Source organism: Lonchura striata, chromosome 11 (assembly GCF_050655825.1).
Source record: "Lonchura striata isolate lonStrDom1 chromosome 11, ASM5065582v1, whole genome shotgun sequence".
Taxonomy (NCBI): Eukaryota; Metazoa; Chordata; class Aves; order Passeriformes; family Estrildidae; genus Lonchura; species Lonchura striata.
The window spans coordinates 24343116-24362048 of record NC_140713.1 but is presented as its reverse complement, the minus strand read 5'-3'; the positions used below and the strand labels follow the sequence as shown (position 1 = coordinate 24362048).

The window sequence follows — 18933 nt, the reverse complement described above, 5'->3', positions numbered from 1 at the left end:
ACTTCTGGGGATTGGGAATCCACAACCTCTCTGGGCAACCTGTGCCAGGGCCTCCCCACTCCTATTAGTAAAGAACTTTTGGTTGCTGAGAGTTGGAGTGGGGGGACTGTGGGAACGAGCTGCCAGCACAGCCAGAACGTGCTCGCTGAGCTTCCCCAGCTGATTAAACCAGTTCCCAAACCTGGCAGCCTGTGAGCAAACCCAGCTTTGTTAGCAAAGCCTCCGGGCTTTCGGGGCAAGTATTTATTGTAACAATTTCTGCTGGCTGAGGAGTGAGGAATATTATTTCTGTGGACGTGTTGCTGAGGTGAGAAGCCTGGCTGTTGGTGTGGTCCCACTCCGGCACCCGTGTCCTGGGAATTCCGTGTCCCCAGCATGTGGGCACACAGGCTCAGTCCTGCCTTCTCCGGCTTAGTGCTGGAAGCTGCTTATTCCCTCTCCCCATCTGCCTCGCTCCTCTCGGGGCTCTGGGGGCTGACCTATGGCAGCCCCTGGTCCTGGGGTGCCCCCAGAGCCGCGAGATCCCCAGGGAAGGAGCGGGGTTTATCCGGCAGATGGGGAGGCCGTTCCTCAACCTTGGAGCTGGGCTTTGGGAGGTTTTCATTCCTGGCCTGATTCCGGGGTGAGGGCCGTGCCAGGGAGGTGGCTGTGGGTGTTGGGAGCCTTCCCCCTTGGCCAGAGGAGTTTCTGGAGCTCGGTTTGATTGCGAAAAGAATGGCTGGGCAGGTCAATGCTGCTGTATCCTGCTCCTCCCTTGCAGCCCGTGTTTGCTTTCCTTTGTTTGGGTCCCTTCTTGCTCTGACTTGTCTCCCTCAGCTGCGCTGGCTGCGGCTTTACGGCGAGAACGCTCTACCTGGGTGCTTAATTAAAAGGAGGGAAGATGTATTCCAAAAATCCCTGGCTTCCTCGTCTGCGTGGAGCGCGTTGCTGAGCTGGTGGCGGGGAGAGGAAGCGAGTGCAGCATTCAGCAGACAGAGCATCTGAATCGCTGGTTGGGGCCCGGGAGTTCAGGAGGGGGAGGGAGAGTGAAATGGATGCTGAAATCCTGAATCTGCTTCTTAAATTTCCTCCCTCCCTGGAGAGGGAGGGAGCGAAGTTCAGCGTGGCGTGTTTGGCTTGGCTCCCTGTTACCTGCTGTCTCCTCCCGAGCGGAGTGCTTGTGGCAGGAATAAAGGATGGAGGTTTATGGTGGGAGAAAGGACTTTTTCCTTCAGCAACATTTGCTTGTTTGTGGTGGAAACGCATTAAAAAAAATAATCCAGCATTATTGAGGAGTGAGTGGGCGAATCACTGCATCAACTGCCATGGTAACTCCTAAAGGGCTTCACCCAGAGCTGTCAGAGCTGGATTTTTAGTGCTGGAGTGACTTTTAATGTACAATCCTTCCCAGGCCATTTAATTATTTGGTCTCCTCATTTAATAAGAAAACAACACAAAACCCCTCTTCTCTGAACTACCTTCTCCTCTTTGACCTGAATTCATCTGAGCCGTGGGGCCCTGCGTCAAGCACTGCACCGGTGTTTGTGTGCAAGGACTGTGTGTGCTGCTGCTTGTGTAGTCATGGAATCAGGGAATCGTGGCACAGCTTGGTTTGGGAGGGACATTAAAGCCCATCCAGTGCCACCCCCTGCCATGGCCACTAGCCCAGGTTGCTTTAAGCTCCATCCAAGCTGGCCTTGGACACTTCCAGAGATCCAAGGGCAGCCGGAGCTTCTCTGGGCACCTGTGCCAGGGTCTTCCCACCCTCCCAGGGAAGGATTCCTTCCCAATATCCCACTAACCCTTCCCTCTGGCAGTGGGAAGCCATTTCCCCTTACCCTGTCTCTCCATGCTCTTGTAGTCTCTCCAGCACTCTCTAGTCCTTGTAGAAACAATCCTGTGCTTGTCTCAAGGCAGGAGACCAGTGGGGTGGCTGCCGTCCTCCTGCCCAGCCCCTTTGGCAGGGTGGTGGTGTAGGGGGTGGTGGGGACACCTCCATAGGCTCAGCACCCTGCTGCTCTCATGGGAGCCATCTCCTCCTACCCAGCCGTGGCAGCAGCATGGGGAGCCTGGGTGTGCTGGGTCACCCAGCAGGAACGTGGCACCCAGGAGTGGGCCAACCCTGCTTTCATCTTCCATGCCTGGGTCTGGGTGAAGGCCCTGTGATGGTGGGGAGTGTCTGGAGGACATGGGATGCCCGTGAGGCTGCTGTGTTGCTCACCAGGCTGCCCTGGCACAGGAGGGTCACCATGCAAACCACACCTGGCCCAGTTGTCCTCATTCCTGCTACTTGATACGCTGCCACAGGAGAAAAATTTGGGAAGGAGGGCATTTAGTGATGAGGTGGCTTTGGGGAGCCTGCCATGGATGGACTACGCTTGGGAGGTCCCTGGGCCTCACAGTCCTGTGGATGGGGTGTCTCTGGGTGTGATGGGTACACCAGGATCTGGGTGCTCAGGGATTTCGAGGTGTTTCCTGGTACAGGGTCCCAGGATGAGCTGTAGCTGCATTTGGAACCTCTGCGTGAGGAAGCCTGGGATTCTGGTCATGGCCCTGGCAGCTTCCTCTGCAGCACCACCCATCTTAGCTTTGCTCAGCATCCCAATGGAGTTTAAAATGGTTTCATCCTGAATAATTTATCTCCCAGAGAGAGAGAAGAGAGAGACACAGTGGAGGGAAGCGGGAGGGGAGGGCTGAGCAGGGATGGGGGCTCACCCCGGAGCAGCGCTGGGCTTTGTTGCTCGCGGCATTTTCTGCTGAACAAAAGCTCTGGATCCCGGGTAGAGGCTCCCGTGGGAGCCCTCCTGACCCCTGACCTGCCCTCCTGCCACCTCCAGCACCTCTTTGTCACCCCGGGTGAGCCCGGGCGTGACGCTCCGTGGTGCGGCCGGTTCGGCGGAGCAGGTCATGGCTTTACTACGGTTGTGAGCTTTCCTAAAGGGTTGCACACTGGAGGCAGGGCTGCCTCCCTCCCCGTCGTCCCTACACGCTGCCCTACTTCTCAGAGCTCAGCCAGCTCTTGCCGCAGCCCTACAAAGAGGTTTGAATGCATTAGTTTACATGGAATTAATCTCCAGATTCCAAACATGCTTTCAAGCTGGTTTGGCCTTATTTTCCTGCAAAAGGAGGCCAACTCCGTGTTGTAGGCAGGGGCTGTTGTAAGCGAGGGTTGAGCTGGAGCGGGGAGAGACCAGCACAGGCACCATATTCAGGCCATTAAAAGGAATTTTTGGCTCATGGACAAAACAAATTGAAAAATCTCCTTCTTTGTCACCACATCAGCAGTGATGGACAAACAGAACAAGGTTGTGGGGTGATCCTACTGGTAGTCACTGCATCTTTCTGAAGGGATTTGAGTTTCAGGTTTTGATAGGAAAATAATGAAATAATTTAAATATATCACAAGTGATTGCATAGAAAATCGTGGGTGAGGGGAAGGATGGAAAAATGTAGTTATTGGGGATCAGGAGAAACTGAAACACTGAACTCTGAGTTGAAGTGCTTCCTGCAACAGGTTGGTCTGAAATTCCCAGTGCTCCTTTGTCTGCTGGCAGAGCAATGCCGGCCAGGGAGGGAACAAGGAGCTCAAGTGCTCCTGGGATTTTTTTGGATAGCCTGTCATCCCTGAGAAAGGAACAGTTGTGTGGGGGTGGGGAGTGTCGTATTCAAAAGTGGGTGAAATGGAAATGAGCCAAAATTCTGCAAATTTATAAGGAGCAGCAAACAGAGATTTCTTTGAGGAAAGGTCGGAGCGTTTGTTGTGAGCACAGCCCTGGTAGGAGTGTGCGAGGAAATGGAAACTCTGCTCCACTCTGCAGGGCTTTTTTAATCCTTTAGCCAGGCAGAGATACACAAAGCTGCTTATTCTGGGAGGTGGTGGAATGTTTCTGTAATAATTTCAGCAAATTTTGGTTCACATAGAGCATCTGTAAGAGCAGCACACCCCCAGCTTCATGGAGTGTTTTCTTTGTGGGGAAAAAATTGCTTTCCCCTGAATTTAATGGCTTTAAGCTGACAGAGGACAGGGTTAGGTGGGATATTGGGAAGAAATTCTTCCCTGTGAGGGTGGTGAGGCTCTGGCACAGGTTGCCTGGAGGAGCTGTGGCTGCTCCTGGATCCCTGGAAGTGTCCAATGCCAGGCTGGAAGGGGCTTGGAGCAACCTGGGCTAGTGGAAGATGTCCCTGCCCATGGCAGGGGTGGAACTGGATGAGCTTTAAGGTCACTTCCAACCTAAACTATTCCAGGATTCTATAAATTTGAAAGTGGTTTCACCTAGAAGAATCTATGCTGGATTTGGTTTTCCTCCCTGTTCAATATCCCACATCTGCCAGCTCCTAATGCCAAGCTCACGGATGAACATCCCAAGGATACCTACCCTGGCTGTGCATCCTGTGGAAGCCACGCTGGGCAGAGCAGAGGAACACGTGGGGCTCAGCCAGGAGAAGATGATTAGAGAAGGAGCTGAGATGGTTCTCGGGAGGGAAGGGCTGAGCTGAATGAAGAAATAATGCCGGAATATCCCCGCGGGGTCCTCGCAGCGCACCTGGGAGCTGCTTGGATTGCTCACAGCTCCGATTAGGACTTCATTTTGGGCTGACAATCCTTTCTCCTTGTTGACACGGAGCGTGTATGAGCATGTCGTGTTTGAAACACAATCTGCAAAGCGCAGTGTTAGTAACCGACTCCAGAACATTCCTGCGCTGCAGCGAGGCTGCCCACAGCCTGCGGATTTCATCAGCTCCTCTGAGCTGGCGCAGGCAGGACGTGGAAGCGGTGAGCTGGAGTCACAGGAGAGCACGAGCCGTTTGCCTGAACCATTCCCACAGTGCCCGCCGGACCCTGGGGGTGTTTGCCCTTTCCAACAGGAGGGAGATCCCAACCTTCTGGCCCTCCACCGGCGTCGTGCCACCCGAGCCAGGCTGGGACATTCCCGTGCCACCGCTGGTGGGGCTCGGCGAGGGTTTGGCCACGTCAAGTGGCCACGAGGCGCAGGGAGGTGTCGGTGGTGAGCGCTTGGCTGGTTGCCTGTGGGCAAGCAGAAACCCGAGTTATCTCCAGCAGATAAGCACCAGCAGGAAAACACGGCAGCCTGGTTTGTCTGTAAACAAGTTCTTTCGCAAAAATGTCTGCCTGGGATGACTGGCAGGAAAAGTGAGGAGCCGGGAGCATGCCAACGTCTGGTTGGGGAACAGGGAGCGTCCGGCTGGCCATGGGGAGGAGACGCTGCAACAAATGGCTCTGCCACTTTAAGCTGAGCTAAAACCCATACTGAGATCCACAGCACTGCTGGGCCTGAGCGCAGCCGCTTGCTACAAATATATGAAGAAAAAGCCACCAAAATAGAAAATGTCATCATCGCTCACGGGGCGGCGAGAGCCGAGCGCAGCGAGCGGTGGCAGAGTGGGACAGGAAGTCTCCTCCCCCTCCCCGGGTAGTGCTGATCAAAAGGATGTAAAGCTTGTTTACAACATGTATGCAAAATCTAGTTGGGAAGAAGTCTGAGGGCTTTGCAGACTGGGGTGCACTAGGAATGAGTGATGTGTTAATGTAGGTTAAGCCTGCAGGGCTTGTGACCCAAAGTCAGAGAATTGTGGAGCATCCTGAGCTGGAAGGGACCCACAGGGATCATTGAGTCCAGCTCCTGGCCCTGCACAGACACCCCAACAGTCCCAGCCTGTGCCTGAGAGCATTGTCCAAAGGCTCCTGGAGCTCTGGCAGCTTTGGCGCCAGGACCCTGGGGAGCCTGGGCAGTGCCCAGCACCCTGTGGGGGAAGAACCTTTCCCTGATATCCAACCTAAACCTGCCCTGGCACAGCTCCAGCCACTCCCTGGGTCCTGTCACTGGTCAGCAAAACAGAGATCTGTGCCTGTCAAGCCATGGTGACATTGTGCAAAGCAAGAAGAGGTGCTTGTCTCTGTGGGTTACATCCAGTGGGCTGCTTGGAATACCCACTGGAAGCATCCTGCACCTCTCTAACACACACTGGCTATCAGGAAATCTTTGTAGTGCTCCAGATGAATGTCAGGACGTGGTGGAGCTGCCATCCGTGGGGTCATTTTCCTTGGGATGAGTGTTTTGTGTAGCACTGATGCCCAAAGGTAGGAAAGAGCATTTGGCATTGAAAAGATGAAGGTTTTGGAGCTGTTTCAGAGTCTGGAAGGAAGTGGCAAAGGTGCCTCTAGGCTGGTGATGGATCAGGGATGGACTCTCATGTTTGTCTGCATGGGACCAGGTGAGCTCTGCACTCTGAAGTGGCTCTGTGCAGCCTTCAGCCTCACTCACCTCTCTCTGCCTCGGCCAGAGGCATTTCCTTACCTCATCGGGAGTCTTAAGGCTTAATCCATTGTTTGTAAAGCTCCTTAAGATCCTTGTTTGGGAGTGCTGGAATCTGGAGGATTAAACCAATTTATTTTTGTGTGTCTTGTATAATGTGCATCTCAAAGACTTTCCAAGGAAGGAGGAGTTGTGAGCCGGATGGAGGTTGCAGGTCCGGAAGGTAAACACGAGGGAGGAAGTGGCAGGGAAGAACAAAGAGGGAAAAAGCCAAAGGCTGGTGGTGGAGACTTGGCTGTAAGGACAGTGAGTTTCTAGCCCTGGAGGAAAGGGCTGGATGTAGTAGAGCTGTCTCCCTCTTAATGCCACTTAAAAGACCCATCTGGTCTGTGCTGCTGCCTCAGGAAGGGCAGTGGCAGCTTTTCCCTTGCTGTGTCTGTTCCCTCTCATGGGGAAGCAGGAACCTCACCCGTCCTCACCCTGTCCTTTTTGTCAGCTCTAAACACCAAATAAACTAATAAGAATTAATGTCGGTGATCTGGACAAGGGGGACATTTAAAACCAGGTTTAGGATGGTCAGCACTGCTGCTGTCCCCTAGGGCAGGTGCCACATCTCCAGAGCCTCATGTGCCACGTGTTACAAGCCAGGGAAGAGGTGACACAGTGCTTTGGGCACAGGTGCTGCCTTGGCTCTCGTGGAGAAGCAGAAACTGGTGATTAAATTCTTTCCCCAGGTGCAGGCTGGAGCGTTCTGTGTAGGTGTGTTGCCATCATGTGACCCTTCACATCTTACACTCGGTGTTTTCCCATGTGAACTTGTTTGGGGTCACAGGGCAGGAGTCATAGTGTAGGACAGGTTTGCATTGGGATTTCTGTTCTGGGAGCTCACCAAGAGACGTCCTAAATCCTTGTGAGGTTACCAGCATCGGGGCACTGGTTTCCAAATGATGTCAGAGCACACCTGCGACCCCCAGGATTCTGTTGTTGAAGCCCTATAATCATACAGGAGCTACAGGAGAGGAGAGCTTGCAGGAGCAGCCATCAGCTGGTGCTGGTGGCACCAGTGGTGTGCAGGGGAGGCTTGCGTGGGGCTGACGGTGCCCGAGCCAGTGTTGGCAGGCAGGTGTAGGTGTGGTGCAGGAAAATTCCTGAGGTGTGGGTGTGCTGGAGCCAGGGAGGACGAGCTGCCAGTGCCAAGGGCTGGGAATGAGCAGTGCCAGGCCCCGCTGGGAACAGCACTTGGTGGCACTGGGACACGACAGAAGGGATGCTCTGGGTCCTGGGACACTGCTGGGGTTGTCTTGGTGGGTTTATCCTAAACCCAGCAATATTTGTTGTTCCCAGTCCCCTGGGATCAGAGCACTCCGAGTCAGGGATTCTGGGGGTAGTGGGTGGGACAGGTTTCCCGCGTGGCTTTGTGCTTGCAGAGCTAATGGGATTAAAGGAGTATTCACTGGGAGAAGAAAAGAGGAGGCTGGGGGCTTCAATAGGGCTCAGAAGCCTTGTTTCATGCGTTGGGAGTGGGAAACACAGGCTATTGAGCTTAGCAAGGAGAAAGCTGGGAGCATCTGGTGGGTTGGAAGCCCGGCCACGCCTGGGGGGTGTTTGCCTCCAAAACATCTGCCGTCCTCAGGTTTGGGGTGACCTCACCTGACACCCAGCCTGCTCCCCTTGTTCTGGGAGGGTTACAAATAGACATGTCTCTCCTTGCTGGAAGTGGCAGCTAAAGAAACCAAAATCAAAACTAAAGTACCAGATTCCTTAGGAGGGTTGCTAGTGGGAGAGGAGCTCAGGTGTGGCTGTAGCAGCCCTTGCATCTGTAAATACGTAATTAGGCTCTCCTTTAGTTATCTCTTGCTTTGAAAATACCTGCTGTGGTTGGTCTGAATCGGTAGAAATGCAAGAATTTACTTGGGCAAGTTGTGTCACTTGTTTGCTAAGATCCTGAAGCAAGCCCTTCTAGCTTTGAAAAACTTGATTAATTTGGACTATTCTCCTCTTTTTGGTGTTCCTCACCTCTCTTCCTTATGTCTGCCACTTTCTTGCATCATCCACTATATCCTCGTTAAAATCCAGTTGCTTCACACTCCAGCTCCCGTTTTCCTGTGCAGCTGGGCTTAGTACCTGCAGCTCCAGGTGCCTTTGCTTTACCCCACCATGTCCAGCACTCCATGATCCAGCACTTGGTGCTGCCTTCCCTGTCTCAGTTCAAAGTTATTTAATGGGAACTCAAAGTGCTGTTTGAGCTCTAGAACTAACATTTTCCTCCAAATATATTTTTCCTTTTGTTCTGCTTGATCTCGTGACTATCAAGTAGTTTAAATAAAGCTCTTTTTTGTCTTCTGCATCCTCAGCAGTGAAAGATGGGAGCTCTGAATGGGCACCAACATTTTCACAGCAGAGAAATAATCCCAAACTACTGAGTTTTCCCTCCCTGGTGACCTTGTGCATCCCCCATTCCCAAGCCAGTGCACTGTGATAAAGCAAATGGAATATTGTGCATTTCAGGAGAAATTTTGAATTCCTCAGGGTTAATCCCTGGCACGTGAAGAGCCTCAGAGCAGAGTTTTATGAAGCTCCACTGCTGACACTGGAGCCATTAGTGAATATTTCAGGTTTTGCTGCTGTCAGGTGTAAGCTCAGCAGGTGCAGAGCTCTGGGGCAGAGCTGCTCCAGCAGGAGATGGGCTGGGACTGCTGCAGGGAGGGCCTGGGGATGCATCTGAGAGGGAATCGGGGCCTTGTGCTGTTCACAAGGGCTCTGCTGTTGTGGGTTTGGGGTGGGACATGGCTGCGCTCGCTGCCTGAGCTGGGAAGGAACGGGCAGATTCAGGGAAGAGAAACTGGAAGTGCAGGTTGCATCAGAAATCTGCTACTGAGCTGTTGTGAATGAGAAAATCCAGTTATTCCCAGTGTCTGAGCCCCTTCCTCTGCTGGGATCTGGGGGTTTGTGCCCCTCTCTTTCACTGCTGTTCCCTGGAAGTGTCCAGGGCCAGGTTGGATGGGGTTTGGGGCAGTCTGCTCTAGGGGAAGGTGTCCCTGCCCATGGGGTGGAACTGGATGAGCTGTAAGGTCTCTTACAACACAAATCTTTCTGGGATTCTGTGTTTCAGCCCCCCTGTGCTCCAAACCAACAAGCTGGAGATATCCTTCCCTGCAATATCCCACCACGTTTTTATTGTCCTCTCCTTCTTGACTTCATTATGTCTTGATCTCTGTAACCTGTTTAACATGTGTAAATACTGAAATGAGATTATCTTTAAAGAGCCCTTTATTAAAAATGTACTGACCGTCCTAATCAGGAGAAATGTGCCTGTAGCTGCTTCTCTCTCTGCTGCATTTCCACGAGTAGCAAGAGCAGGGTGGTGAATCATCTCACCGAGGCGACAGCTTGGGCTGCAAGCTGGGCAGGTTTCTTCACACACCGAGCTGATGTGATGCTCCCAGTGTGGCACGACCTGCACGGGGAGGTGGGCTTGCTCCCATGGGAGGGTCCCAGGGACACGAGCTCTGGCTGTGTTTGCAATTTAAACATTTCTCCAAACCTCACGAATCTGTTGTTGGTGGCTCTTGGTGTGGCGAGTGTGGTGCTGGTGCCCGCTGGGCTGACATCACCACACTATTTTGGGTGTATGGCAGCAGTGCCAAGGGATCTGTGCCTGGTGTCTGGCTGGTCTCTGGTAAATCAGGAGGGTCCCGGTGGATATCCTCATCCCTTCCTATCCCACAGCAGCCCCACATCCGAGCAGCTGGAGCTGTTGTGGGACCTGCACCCCGGTGTTGTGTCGCTGGGTCCAACCTCCCTGCCCAGGGCTTCACCCCACAGCTCGGGGAGAGGGTTTAGAGCAGAGGGAGGTGGGTACAGCCAGCGTGGGGAGCTGGCAGGGCACAGCGTGCCCTGGGCACGGGGATGCACCAGAAACACCTTTGGGCCTTGCACGGGCATTTTGGGCCCTGCCGTAAGAGTGATTGGTGAGGGGCTCAGATGGAGCCGCCTGTGTGTGTGTGACTGAATGAGCTGCAGTCACGGGAATTCGGCGTTTGCTGTGTAGAGCAGGGTCAGGAGGGCAGGGGGCCCTGGAGGGGCAGCCCAGGCCCCGGGGCCACCCGAGGAGCAGCCGGGGCTGCCGTGCCAGGGGTGCCGCCCGTGCTGGCCACGGGCAGCGTGGCAGAGCCCTCTCCTGAGGCCCGGCAGCGCCTGCCTCTGCCTGGGATCCTGGCTTTCCCTCCGGGACTGCTGGAAAGTCCCCACGTCCATGTGCTGTGTGTCACAGGCTGAGCAGGGTGGTCTCACTGCTTTTCCACCGGTGTTTATTGCTGGAGCTGAGGAGCCTTTTCCGTACGGCTCTGGTGGAGCCCTCAGCGCGTGAGGATGATCAGAGAAGGGTTTTTTCCCCTTGTAAAATATATTCCAGCTCCAGTTTGTAATGTGGCGAGAGGGGGGAGCGAGAGAAGGGAACAACAGCATTAGCGGATGTAGAAGTAGCTGGAATGAGAAGCTTTTGTGCCATTAATAACAGTCCTGGCAGGCAGCCAAGGCTGGGAGTGTGGGATTAGCCTGAACAATCAAGACTGCAGGATCAAAACAAGGAGGCAGGAACAGCGAGGTCACACTGCTGCCATCTGCGCTGCCGCAGTGGTGGGAGGGAGCGGAAGAGGGGGATGCGCTGCGCTGGAGGAGCGGGGCCGGCAGCGCAGGCACCGGGGCCGCCGCCCCCGGGGCTGCACCGGGGCTGCAGCGGGGTTGCACCGGGGGTTGCACCGGGGGTTGCACCGGGGCTGCACCGGGGTTGCAGCGGGGCTGCGCTGTGGCCGCACCGGGGGTGCACCGGGGGCTGCACCGTGGCTGCACCGGGGTTGCACCGGGGCTGCACCGGGAGTGCACCGGGGCCTTCACCAGGGGTTGCACCGGGGCTACACCGGGGCTGCGCTGTGGCTGCACCGGGGGCTGCACCGGGGTTGCACCGGGGCTGCGCTGTGGCTGCACCGGGGCTGCACCGGGGCCTGCACCGGGGGTGCACCGGGGCCTTCACCAGGGGCTGCACCGGGGCTGCAGCGGGGCTGCACCGGGGCCGCACCGGGGTTGCACCGGGGCTGCAGCGGGGCTGCAGCGGGGCCGCACCGCCGCCTCTCCGCAGCCGCTGCCCCAGCCCCGCAGGGGGAAGGCGGCTGGCTGCAGCCTGGCCCTGTTAGGAAATGGCTTCTGGAAAAGCAGCAGCAGCTCGCCGGGGCTCGGCCGAGCGGCGCTGGGGGTTCGGGATGGGGGCTCCGTGCGGCCGTGCCGGTGGCTCGGCCCGGCCGGTTTGTGACTCCCGCTGGCGAGCCGGGGGTGGCCGGAGGTCAGCGGCCGCGGTTTTGTGGGGTGAAGGGGCCGTGTCCCTGCCCGCTGTGGGGGCGAGCCTGGCCTTTCCGGGGGCTCCGCGGGCGGCTCTGCATCACCCTTCCAAAGGAGCCACTGGAGATTGCGGCTGAAAGGCGATTTTAGAACGAGATTTGCCTCCATCTGCTTCTGCTTCACTCTGGCCTCCATCAGGCTTTGCTGGAAAACCTTCCAAGAGTATCAGAGGCAGGAGGATTCGCGTCAGTTGTGCCGCTTCTCCTCTCTTTCTCTGTGACCCAGTAAATCTCGCTGTCCTATGAATGTAAATACAAAAGCTGAAGCGCGAGAGAAGCAAAGCAGTGTCCCACAAACAGCCTCCCAGCTCTTGCTAAAAATATCTCTGTGCGGTGCAGTAACTCCCAGGCATTCTTTTGTCTGACTGCTTTTGAATTCCCTAATTGAAGTTGGTTGGAGGGCAGTGCACCAGCTTCCTGAATAGCTCAGATGTTGATTGTGAGTTAAAAAACAAGAGCAAAATTGTTTTCCCTTTGTGCCGCCGCGCTTTTATTTACCTTCTCCCCCCTCCCGTCCCCTCCCTCATTTTTAATCTCTATTTTTTTTTTACTTGCAATTTTATTTTGTGAGACAGCCACATTAAATCCGGCTGCGGGGAAGGGGCCGGGAGGCAGTGAGCAGGAAGACACAGTTTTGGGTACGTGATGCCACGTGCGCCTCGGAGCCGGGGCTCCGTTGGAAACGTCCGGGCTGGCGCAGAGATGCCCTGCAAATACAGCTCAACGTAGTAGGAAGTGTTAATAATATTCCTAATTGCCTACTAATAACCGAATCTGTGGAATTTGGCAGCAACTGGGATATAGTTTTCTCCTGCAATCTGTCCATTCCCTCCAGAAAAAGCAGAGTTGCTTCCCTCACACACAGTAGCAAATCTTGAATTCACTGGAGGTACTGGGGGGAGCTTTCCAGGTTCCACGTGGCCTCAGACTCATCCATGGAGCTTCCAAGGGTGCTTCCCTGGATGAAAACTGCCATGTTTTGGTCCAGTGCTCCAGATTTAACAGAGGAAGTATAAAACCAGGCTGTTTCCCTCCTTTCTGTGTTTTTTAGTGGTTTTTTTTTTTTCATTTGGACCTGAAACCTGAGAAACCCAGGCATTCCCAAAAGGCTGCTGGAAGTACACGCAGTGTGTACAGTTGGCTCTCCTGGCCATCCAGGGATAGTTCCTGGGCTCCCATGGGGACAGGGAGGAAAAGTTTGTGATCAGTAATTTATGATAAGTCATGGCCGGTCCAAGAATCTCCCCAGAAAATTGGCATGAATTAAATAAATTGGAATATTTGGTATATATTGGGTAAAAGGGATGAACCACAAATGCTCTGACCTTTGGCAATCAGACACAGACATTGCTTTTACCTTAGTAAATTAAAGGTTTGAAATTGTGATGGAGGTTGGACAGAAGCTGAATCAGATGCTGCTTCAGGAGCCAGAATTTATTCAGGCTCTCCGTGGTGGGAGACATTTCGTAGCTGCTCAGCAGCAGCAGAAAAACAAGCACAAATTTTTCTGTCTTCAGGGATAACTGCAGTGAGGCCTGTGGGGGAGGGCTGTGCCAGGACTGGAATACCTCCCTGGAAAACCTCCTCATCCCCTGCACAGCAGCAGGCCCCAAAACTCTCCCAGCACGTGGGGATGGGGCTGGCCTGGGGGGCCCGTGGGGGAGCCAGGCTCCTCTGGCACTTTCCAGGGAAATGGAGCTTCTTCCTGGTGTGCCACACGGTAAACCAAGATGCCACACAGAGTGAGAGGGCAGGCAGTGAGCCTGGTGTGCTGCTCCTGCTCTGCTTTGCAGGAGAATTAGCCTGGGAAGAGCAGAGTCCTGCCTGCACTCACCCTGCTTCTGCTTTTGGTGTGGTGATGGGAACCAGGTGCAGATTTCACCCCCTTTCCTTGCTGTTCTTCCCACAGGCAAATGGATTCTGCAGCAGAGAAACCCCCTTAAGGATGCCCCATCCCTGGAAGTGTCCCAGGCCAGGTTGGACTGGGCTTGGAGCAGACTCCTCTAGTCTAAGGTGTCCCTGCCCATGGCAGCAGGTGGAACAAGCTGAGCTTTAAGGTCCTTGCCAACCCTGACCATGCTGGAATTCTTTTTGTCCAAAACCTCTCTTCTGCTTGTGGGAAATGCGGGCACGGCTTGGGGGTGTGGGATTGGATCTGAGCTGTGGAGCTGGGGCTGGAGCAGGATCGTGGCACCACGGTTGTGTCCCCTCCACTCAGCTCCCAGGTTAACGTTTAACCTGCCTGGGTTTCAGTCCCCGGGGTTGTTTGGTGTTTCAGGGCACTTTGTGTGGCTCTAAAGCAGCTCCTTGGAGATGCTGGGCTTATCGGCTGCGCAGGAATGCGAGGAATTCATGGGGAGGAAGATGAGCTTTCCCCTTCCCAGTGGAGGGAAACCAAGCCTGGACAGGTGACAGGGTGATGTTTTATACACACGGCAGCTCCCAGCTTTGGGAACCTCCCTTTACGTTCCACCTGGCCAAAACATTTTGCTCTGACTGTGAACTTTAGAGGGGAGAGAGCTCCAGTGGAAAAGTTGACGCAGCCTTATCTGCGGCGCGGCCTCTGCGATAGAGGAATCCGAGCCCTGGCTTATGTCAGGCTGGAAGCTCTCCCCTTCCCTTCCAGCAAACTGCATTCCGTTGCCTTGGAGCTGCTCCTTCATCGGGGGCGCATCCTTCAAGGAGTGTGGTCAAGAATAGGGGCCTGGGTTCATTTTAAATACATCCTGAATTCCCCCATGGCTCTCTTTGTTAGCCCGATGTCTTGTGAATGGTCCTCCTTGGAGTGCCACCGCGCTCCCAGCATCCCTCCTCCAGAAACTTCAGCCCTTGCCTTCAGCGTGCAATTATTCTTGCAGGAGTCATTCAGGTCAGCCGTTCTCCTCGTGCAGTAAGTGACGCTTCTACCCATGACTGATGCTGAACATAGTCCGGGGTCACCTTACCCAGCGCTCGGTGCCCGAGGCTGCTGTTGCAGTGCTCGTGAACAGGCTCCCAAACTTCCCGCCGGCGCTTTCTTAGCAGGGAGAAAACCCTGGAACTCGGTTTGCCCGCAGTGCCCAGACCCCCTCGCTGGCACGGTGGGGCTGTCCTGGCTCGGCCTGGCTCGGGGGGAGCCGCTGCTCCCCTCGCACCATCACCCCCACGACTGACCCGAAGCAGCGGCTCCGGGGTCAGGCTGACATCTGGCACCACGGCCGGCAGGGGAGGGAGGGGGAATGCTGCCTGGAAGGGAAGGAGCTGGAGGAGGGGAAGGACAGAGCTGGGAGCTCCTGAAGCTCCAGGGTGAGACATTAAGCAGGAGAAGGGGCAGGATGTAATGCTCAGTGATTTTTGCGAGTGGCCGAGGGCTGGCTCGGGGCTAAGGGCAGCTTGTTTGCAGCGAGGCGCTGCAGATAACAACAGCAACAAGGGGGGCAGTTAATTGCCATCTCTCCATCGTGCCTTGCTCTGCGTTTGTCTCGGGGCAGGATGCGTTTGCAGATGGATTTTGGAAGTAGCCAGGCATCAGATGTGTTTTGTTCTTTGGTTTTGCTCGCTGTCGGTGCTCGGTGACACAAAGCTGCCTCTACCTTCAAAGGCCATGGTTAATGTTACAATTTCCTTCCTGCTATGAGCTGCTGTTTTCCCTGCTCACACCTTTCTGGAAGCCTTTCAGGCTACAGTATTCCCTACTTGGTTTTGTATTACATGAGTCTTTTTCTGGAAGAGTTGAGAAAAATCTCTTTTTTTTTTTTTTTTGCTTTAGATACATAAATGAATAATATTCTGTTCACCTGCCAAACGCAGCCCAAGGTTTCAAGAGGCCAAGCTTGCTGTGGTGTATTCTGGTGAGGGAAAACATTCCCCCAAGTGGAGAAGCTTTTGCTGCTGCAGCAGAGCTTTAGAGTTGATGGTGTGTTGTCCTGGTCAAAATCCTCTCCCCTGGCTCTTGGGGTGAGGATTCCCCTGCTGCCAGCTTCCATCCATTTCTTCATGGAAAGGGTTATCAGGCGTTGGAAGGGGCTGCCCAGGGAGGTGGTGCCAGTCCCCATCTCTGGAGGTGTTCAAGGACTGACTTGAAGGTGGCACTCAGTGCTCTGGGCTGGGTGACAGGGTGGGGATTGGTCACAGGCTGAACTCAATCTTGGCAGTCTCTTCTTTTCCAGCCTAAATGATCCTGTGATTTTGGAGTTGCCTGGAAAGCCCCCATCCTGTCACACACTCTCTGTGGACAAACAGGGCTGTTGTACCTCTGACAGCTGCCAGTTTAATGCTCTGGAGTTGCATTTCCTTGCAGGAAGCTCAGTCTTACGAGGCAGCTTAGGACAGAAAATCCAGGTTCCATTAAAAACCATTGGAAATGAGTTCCCAGGTTGTTCTAAGGTAAATCAATAATGCCTGTAATCTCCCTGGCTGGACTGAGTGACCGAGCCAACAGTTCATTTAACCACATTTTATTTTTCTAAAGCACTTTCAAAATCATTCCTGTTGATTCTGACTTCTCACTCTGAATTGCTGTTATGAAATTCTCGGGCAGTGTTTGGTTCTGGGTGCTGCCAAATTCCCTCAGCCCCATGCCTGGGAACTGGAGTCACTGCAGGGCTGAGCTTGCACTGGCTCCAAGGGAGCCACAAAATCCCTGCAAGTTTGGGAGTAGTGCTGGTCTGGAGAAAGACAGCTCCTTCTCAGTGTTGCACTAAGGGGTCTTGCTGATTTTTAGTGTATTTCTAATCAGCTTTAATAAATGACTTGTCCTTTCTCAGAGCAGATACTCCAAACTTGTGAACCTTCCAACCTAAATGTGAGAAAGAGCTACAAATGGTGCTTTTTTGGTACAGATTTGAGGCTATTCAATGAATTTTTGTAGTACTTTGTCATGATAGTCATCTTTTTGATTCTCTAGGAGCCTTGCAACCAAGTTTATCATCTGATGGAAACTCAGCCTTATTTAACAGCATTTGAACATTTGAACAGCATAACTCAGCCTTATTTAACAGCATTGCCAGGTACTGAAATCATGTCTTGAATGGGGTAAGACTTGGCTTGATACAGGGCTGTGGTCTTGGAAAACCTGTAATTCCTTCCCTCCCCCCGGTTATTACTATCAGATTTTTCTCTTTAGCTGTGGCACAGAGAAGACTGAGTTGCTGGAACATGATCTATTTTGATTACTAAAAATCTTAGCGCTGCTAATTTAGTCAGTTGGTACGTTACGAACGTAGAGTCTGTGTGTTCAAACTGTTCTTGGTTTTTTTTTTTACTTAATAAGTTCTCCAGATAGTTGCCATGGAAATAATCCTGGATTCAGGGAGGATGTGAAGGCCCCGAAGATGCGGCACGGTGGCAGCCGCGTGTGGTCTGCACGTTCTGGGCTTGGCTCAATGACACAACCCAGTGTTGTGACTGGCTCTGGGATGGGAACCAGCTTGTTCCTCCCGTGGCTGTCCCAGTTTCCCCTTTTTGCTGTTTTGGGCAGAATCTTCCTGATTTTCATAGCACAGAAAAGTTGAAGAAGAGGCTCACTGCTGATTTCAAAGCTGATCATTTTTCTGTCTTGTCTTTGCCTGTATCACACTAATATAAAGAGGTCTGGCTGCTGGTTTTGCCTCACCTGGGCCTCTCTGGGTGCTGGGGGTCTGTGCTACATTTGGGGGAGATTCCCCTTGCTCCACTTTTGGAGCACTGGGAGCTGTGCTGGATGAGGCCTCAGCAGGAGCCTCCCCATGGCCCCTGTTTGTTCCGCAAGAAGAACAAATCTACTTCCTCTGGGCCTGAGTTTTCTTTTCCCACAACTTCCTTGTCGTGCAGATGTTGTTTTTTTGGTGAAATCTATGTGCATGGCTTCCAGGCACTGTCATCAGAATGTGTTTTGTGTGGCTTAAACCAAACCTGGGGACGTCTGGCTTGCAGTAAGGCAGTCAATCCTAATTACAGGAGAATTCAGATTATTTTCTTGGCTTCACAAGACTTGAAAAAATGGCTTGTTATTTAAGCTGGAATTGTCTTTAGTTTATGGCATGAGATGGATGTTTGGGCTGTGTGGATCCTGTTGATTTGTGGGGCAGGACCAAGCATAGGAGCTGCTAAAATAGCAACTCATCTTTTTGTACCAGATTGCTGTCGGAGTGATATCCAGGAGAAACATCTCCTGGGCTGATGGAGACCCTGAGTCACAGAATCCAGACTGGTTTGTGTTGGAAGAGACCTTAAAGCTCATCTGTTCCAAGCCCTGCCATGGCAGGGACACCTTCCTTTATCCCAGGGTGCTCCAGGCCCTGTCCAGCCTGGCTTAAGCAGCTACAGATGAAATTTAATTGCATTCATGTTGATATCAGGCCAAATGAGTGACGTATTTCCAGAGTCTAAAGAGTTGTGGTAGGCTTAATTTTGGGCAAAAGTGGAGGAGGTGTGTTGTTAAGTTGTAGTGACAAAGCCTGGGAGAGCTGTTTTCCTGCATGGTGGCCCAGTACAGTGGGACACTGCCCCTTCCTTGGTGGTGAGATACAGGTGGATCAATGAATGGTTTGGGTTGGAAGGGACCTTAAAGCTCACTTCATTGCAGACCTTGTCTGTGCTCTTTAAATTGTAGCTGTAACAACAACATATGAGAGATTTTCTTTTGTCAACGTATATCTGAATATTAATATTTTTTTCTGGAGAGCTGAAGTGCCCTTTCTCCTCCCCCCTCTTACTTGTATCTGTTACTGAGTAGCTCTTGCTGGAATGTGTAGGAAGCCATGCAGTGCAGCCTGCCCTTCGTGTGGCACAGAAATGGAGATGGAGATCCCATGGCACTGCCGCCATCCCACCCCTCACCCCCAAACACGCCTGCCCTGGATCCTGGCTGTATCTCAGTCCAGTGACCGGGGGAATCTCAAAGACAGGTTTAAAACAGCCAAGTCAGCACCCTAACAAAGATGAGCGAGGCCCCACCAGCTCTCTGTAGACCCCACCTCCCCATTCCCATTCCTATTCCAGGCAGCAGCTCTGCATCCTTTTACGCTGCGCTGGGTGTATTAAATTAGGGAGCAGAGTGACAGCTGGGCAGGAGCTGGGAACAATGCAGATAAAGTTGGCTTTCAGTGCTGTGACCCTCTCCAGGCTGCACGCCAGGAGACTATAAATAATTGATAGGAGCAGCCACCCTGGCCAGCACGCTAATGTACCGCGCGGCTCCGGCGGCGAGCGGAACTGCGCTCCCCATTACATCACCCGGGCTCTCCGACCGCCAATGTCATTTCTCTGCTTTTAAATAATAAATTGCACTGGGACTTGAAACACTCCTTCGCCCCATTCAAGCCTAC

The 18933-nt window shown here is 53.4% G+C and overlaps 1 protein-coding gene and 1 long non-coding RNA gene across 12 annotated transcripts in view; one reads left to right on the top strand and one right to left on the bottom strand.

Moving 5' to 3' along the window:
- Positions 1 to 7303, bottom strand: part of LOC146766452 (uncharacterized) — a 32674-nt gene extending 25371 nt beyond the window's left edge. Inside the window, exon 1 of the long non-coding RNA XR_014958023.1 lies at positions 4356 to 7303. This is a non-coding gene — a long non-coding RNA (uncharacterized LOC146766452). The remainder of the gene's footprint in view (positions 1 to 4355) is intronic.
- ANKRD11 (ankyrin repeat domain 11) overlaps positions 1 to 18933 on the top strand; it is a 136302-nt gene that overhangs the window by 60654 nt on the left and 56715 nt on the right. The window lies entirely within an intron of this gene.